The 6,032-nt window shown below is 43.9% G+C and overlaps 1 non-coding gene across 1 annotated transcript; it reads left to right on the top strand.

The window, feature by feature from the left end:
* The first annotated feature begins 353 nt into the window (after nt 1–353).
* LOC130126909 (U6 spliceosomal RNA) lies at nt 354–459 on the top strand. Its single transcript, XR_008811759.1, has one exon. It is a non-coding gene; the product is annotated as a U6 spliceosomal RNA (small nuclear RNA).
* The last annotated feature ends 5,573 nt before the right edge of the window (nt 460–6,032 follow it).

Here is a 6,032-nt window from a genome sequence, read left to right on the forward strand (position 1 = left end):
TTATTAATGCTCGCAGTCCTCTGTCATTTCTGTGGTGTGAGATTCTACATGGTCTGCCTGCTGTTCCTCGTGGGAGCGGGTTTATCCATCGCCGTGTCTACTCACCGCTGCACCAATCCTGGCTGACTGACGCAATAACTCCCAGAGTTCTTCGCGGCTTTCTCGCACAGAATAAGTGTTAAAACAAATACGTTTAAAATCATTATAAACATTTAAAACCAATCCACATCCCATTTGCTACGTCTTGTGTTGACTGTGTTGTGTTTTGTACGTACTTCAAAAGGTTGACACCCTCACGGGGATTCCTTTGGATTTAGCGGGCTTTATATAGCGCCCAGACTGATTGTTTAGATGTGTTGCTCCGGCAATACACATACTAAAATTGGAACGATACAGAGAAGATTAGCATGGCCCCTGCGCAAGGATGACACGCAAATCCGTGAAGCGTTCCATATTTTTAATATTTTTATGTCTGCAATATTTATTCAGCTTTCATAGCATTTGCTATAATGGCGTGAAGAAGACCTCTAGTGGCGAATTGTGTGCCTGCACTGTGTAATCTCAGACGGTAGGAATCCCTTTGAGAAGTGAAAGCTGGCTGCGGTTGCTCTTTCCTCAGCGGTCAAGTGTTAATGTAACACGTGGTGATTTAAAAGGTGTTGGGTGTTTATGTGGCAGAGTTGATCACATCAGCGTTATCCGCTGTTATTCCAACTCCGCAGAGATGTAATTCAGCTCCCACGTATTTCACCTGTTCGGTCGGAGACGAGGAGACAAGTCGGCTCCATTCTCCTCCTCCATGCAGTTGTACAGGGTAAGCGCAATTGCGTTAAACTTACTGAAACAATTATAAAACGATGGCGTGTTCAATAAAACACCTACGGATAATATTTGCTTTACAAAGCTGTTTGTTGCCAGAAGTGTACAACAAACTTGTACAGGTGATTAGCTAGCTAGCACTGTATGGTAGTTAGTGTGACCTGTTATTTTCTTGCCCGGTGCGGGATTCGAAACGAAGTGTATTGCACCACAAGGCGACATCACTAACCGCTCGGCTAAAGGGTCAGACCCGTTAGCTAGCGGCTAACGTGTCTTATTAGTAGTTTACACTAGCTAGCCATTAGCTAGTAAAACCGTCTCCAGCTTCTTCAGTGACGATGTAACAACAGTTGCCATCAAGCTCATGGCTGTGGAAAAGCAAAGCTGTGTTTTTACTGTAGAAATCTTGGTTTTGCTGGAGCTGAAGGGTCGCGCTGTGTGTTTCTTTCATGGCGGTTCAAAGTCAACGTGACCGCAACTACTGTGTGCCATCACGCACACGCGTTACACGTGTCTGTAGGTGTCCACTTTTTTTTTTTCCCCTTTCTTTCTTGCACGTCCCAGTAAAAATCCTGGTCCAGGTGAAGAACAGCCAACAGCAGAAGTACGTGAAGTTGGAGGAGGTTGAGGGACAGTTTGACTTTCTGCAATTCCATGAAAAAGGTGTGTAATTTTTACTTAAGCTTGTTTGAGGAAAAGTCTTTAAAAATACACCCACATTCTTTTATAACATCATTCTGAAGCTCCTTCATGTTGGAGACTTTTTTACACGCCTTTAGCATAGTCTTTGATAAATGGAGATGAGGCCTACAATGGTTCTGTTGTCTGTGTATTTTATTATTTTCACAGCGCTATCCGTGGATGTGAGGTGGGTGGTGTAAAGTGAGCAGAGCCAGGGGGAGAGAACAGAGCCCTGAGGAGCACCTGTACTGAGGGTAAGAGGGTGTCATGTTAGGTTATTAACCTTCAGCCTCTGCGGCCTGTTCCATAGGAAGCTCCGAATCCAGTGGCATATGGTGGGGTCGATGTTCATATCCAAGAGTATGTAAAGAGTTTGAGTGGGTTGGTGGAGTTGAAGGCGGAACTAAAGTCTATGAACAGGATGCGTGCGTAGGTGTTTGGTGATTCCAGGTGTTGCAGGGCATGGTGCAAGGCTATGCTAACTGCATCCTCAACAGACCGGTTGGCTTGGTAGGCGAATTGATATGGGTCCATCATAGGGGAGGAGCAAGATTTCAAGTGTGACAAAATGATGCGCTCAAATGCTTCCATGGGCACAGATGTTAGGGCAACCGGTCTGAAGTCATTGATGCAGGTGATCTTGGAGGACTTTGGCACGGGAATGATGGTAGAGAGTTTGAAGCACTGTGGGACTGTACATTGACTTAGAGAGGTGTTAAATATTGTGGAAAATATTGCGGCCAATTGTGCTGCACAGTGGCTCAGCAAAGCAGGACTGATGCCGTCTGGCCCTGCTGCTTTCCTAATGTTCAGCTTTTTGAATGTTGCTGTCACCTCATCCTCCTGGATGCAGAAGGTTGACATTGAAGTAGGAGTAGGAGGGATGGCTGGTGGAATAAGTTTTTCAAACTTTTCATAAAATGTATTTAATTTAATTTATTTGGGAGGTTATGGTCATTAGCAGGAGGGGAGCAGGGGCGTTTTTTATAATCTGTCATTTCCTTAAGTTTTTTTCCATATTGCTCTGGAGTTACTGGAAGAGAATTGTTGTTCGAGTTATGTTGTGTAGCTGGATTTTGCTTTTCTTATTGCAGCACGCAACTTACACTTGGCTGCTCTGTACTGATCTCTGTTTCCGTTTTTGTATGCCCAGTTCTTTTCTTTGTGTAGGAAGTGTAATTCTTTTTTCTTTTCTTTTTTACCTTCCACTTTTCCCCCTTTTTCTCCCCAGTTTGTAGCTGGCCAATTGACCCTTCGCTAAGCCCCGCCCTAGAACAGCCACTGTCCAATGCTACGTTAGTAACCGTTACTAAGCAGGGGAGGCCTGGCAAGCTATCGAGGAAATGCCGAAGCGATGTGCTTACGGTACCTGCAAATCAGACAGCAGATATCCTAAAATTTTGGAGAGTGGGGTCGTATTTTGGGCTTTTCCTAAGCCTAAAACACAAGAGGAAAAATGTCCAATGTGGATCAAACAGTGTGGAAGACCTCACTCACAGCTGAATCCATTCTAGTTCATCTTCCAATCCGTTTGTAGGTTATGTGACTGCACAGTGCTGCTTTGTGGGTTTCAAAAATAAGTGAGCTCCTTCTAGAGACGTATCTAAGTAGCACGTGGGACATGGCTGTCACGTGTTCTGATCCTAGAACGTTCTGGGCATGAACATTAACCCTCTACAATAAACAAGATATACCAATGCTGCCCTCTACTGGCCCGGTAGGCACATATCATTACATATATGGTTCTGGTTATTGAAGTAGCAGCAGTTTAGCAGTAGTAGTAGTAGTAGCAGATGTAGCAGTTGTAACAGTAGCAGTTGTACTTGCTGCAGTAGCAGTATTGGTAGTGGTAGTAGTAGTAGTAGTATTTTACTACTTATTGATCCCCTTGGGGAAATTCTCCCTCTGCATTTAACCCATCCTAGCTTTGTAGCTAGGAGAAGTGGGCAGCTGCTGTGCCGCACCCGGGGACCAACTCCATTTCATCTTGCCATGCCTCGGTCAGGGGCACAGACAGGAGTATTAACCCTAACATGCATGTGTTTTTGATGGTGGGTGAAACAAGACCACCCGGAGAAAACCCACGCAGACACGGGGACAACATGCAAACTCCACACAGAAAGGACCTGGGACGACCTCCCAAGGTTGGACAACCCCGGGGATCGAACCTAGGACCTTCTTGCTGTGAAGCGACAGCGCTAACCACTGCGTCACCTTATACCTGCCATCTCAAACACTATCCGAGAACAAAGGAGTAGATTTGCTGGTCATTGCTGGAGGAGCAAGGAAGAACTTGCAAGCGACCCTCTGCCTTGGTCACTCACACGTGGAAAGACATGTGTGGGAAGGCCTGCAAGAAATTACATCAATCGACATGTCAACGACACAGGATGTCCATCTGAGGATCTTCCAGCTGCTCTGCAGGATTGAGACGGGTGACGTGAGAGGGTCAGAGCCATCCGAGGATACTCGACCTGATGATGATGATGAAAAAACCAAAACAAAATTGTAGGACTCTTATAAAACCAAACCAGAAACTTGCTGAAAGCTTTTCTCTGCTCTTGTCATGCCATAGAAGTGTTGTTAACCAGACCACCATTAAGAATCCTGTATGTGGATTCTGAATCTAGATGCATTGGTGCAAACAAGCAATGGTTGACAAATATCCAATAACTTCCCCAAGAAAAGTCATGATGAGGAGCTGCATGCAAACATGTTGTCCTGGAGTCCTTGTCATTTTTCTCAACTTTTCATGTTTCTCTGTGTCGCACTTTGGCATGAAATGTGTTGTTGCTATAAGACAGAAGTACCAGCAGAACTGGGTGAATGATAGCCTGTTTTGTATTCAGATATGAGAATGGTTTACCTCTCAAACAACAGTGATGAAGACTAATGTGGTCCTATGAGAGATATAATGATGCTGTGGTTGGTGACTATAAACAGGAAGTGTTGCTGTGATGCAGAAAGGGATCCTGCCATCTTAATCAATCAATCAATCAATCAAACAAGTTCCATTGTATATAGCACTTTTCAAGCTGTAACAGCCACTCAAACTGCTTAACAGTTATTTAATTTACACACATGATTGTGTCAGATTTTTTGAGAAAATACATGACTAAATGCAAGTAGTGATATCGTTTTATTTATGTAAGTTAGGAATGGGAATGCCCCGAAGAACCATGAACCATAAACTTCACCTGTCTGTGAAAGACGTTACCAGTTGTGTGTTGGCAGCGAATGAGAAGGAAGAGGATTATTGGTGATAACATCTTAATGCAGGTGTGAGGCGTCGTTTGCTACAATCCAGAGATGTGAGAATGTACGGAGCAGGTTTTTGTATTGCAGAACAGTGTTGCAGAGCACTGTGTAGACTAGCAGCACAGAAATAAACCCCACTGCTGTCCAGCCTGATGTCTTCAATTATTAGTGAACAGTTTTGGTCTTTTTTTGCGTTCCCTTGCAGTTGAACATTGAGTCCAGGTTTGGGATATGCATTGTCTTGATACACGTATCCCAGGTATTGCATCGTTCCATTCTTCAGTTGTTTGTACCAAAGAATTTGATTGTAGCCATCAATAGTGTGTCGACAGGTGATGGTGGGTGTTTGTGCTGTGTTGTTGTCCAGGACCAAGACAGCTGGAGTCTGGTGAACTTGGTCCCTCAGAGAGGAACCTGTGGAGCAGAAATCAACAGGTTGTGTATGTGATCCATGTTCAGCACTTTACGGTCACGTGCTTTACCCTCGCAGCTCTCCTAATAGAAGAATATAGTGGCACTGAAGAGACATTTCACAGCATAACGTTTACATGGCATTACAAGCCATCTTGGCTCTTTTAATTGTAAAACAGCACATTTTATTTGAATGTCAGGAAACCTTTATCAGCCTGACTGTAAGTATCTCTAAAGGTGGTTGATACCTATTAATCTGAAGAAGTGAAGTTTAAGTGGTGATGAAACGGCTTGAAAACCTAAATAAATGAACAGATGTTACCTGACACCAAAGCATATGCCGTGATGCTGAGAAAAACGATGATCATGCTGTGTGTTCTGAGTGGTTGACTACGAGGCATAATCCAAGTTCATATTATTATTATTATTACTCCGCAACACACAGTACATGGTCTTTAGACTTGTGCAGCTTTGCTCTGGTGAGGCTACGCATCATTTTAGCAAACCCATTTTTCTCTCCAACACATTTATGTGAATGCTGAACACGTGACTATCTTAGAGAGTGACGTCATCAAACCACCTTCCTACCCCCCATATACACCCCAGCTACCCCTCCAACTCGGGCTGCTGAGTTGACATATACAGTACAGGAATGGATGTTATTGTTGTTAGGCTTAGGCTACGCCATGGAACAGCATCATAGTGATAGAATTTAATGGAGGATTACACAACAACAAAGATTTGAGCTCCACGTTTCATTTTGTAAGACAACCAAAAGTCCCCTCACTTAAACAACAAACGGTACATTTGCTGAAAACTTGTCGTAGCTCTCGTAGAGTATTGTCAAGTGGACTGTAATGAAG

The sequence above is a fragment of the Lampris incognitus genome, chromosome 16 (genome assembly GCF_029633865.1).
Source record: "Lampris incognitus isolate fLamInc1 chromosome 16, fLamInc1.hap2, whole genome shotgun sequence".
Lineage (NCBI taxonomy): Eukaryota > Metazoa > Chordata > Actinopteri > Lampriformes > Lampridae > Lampris > Lampris incognitus.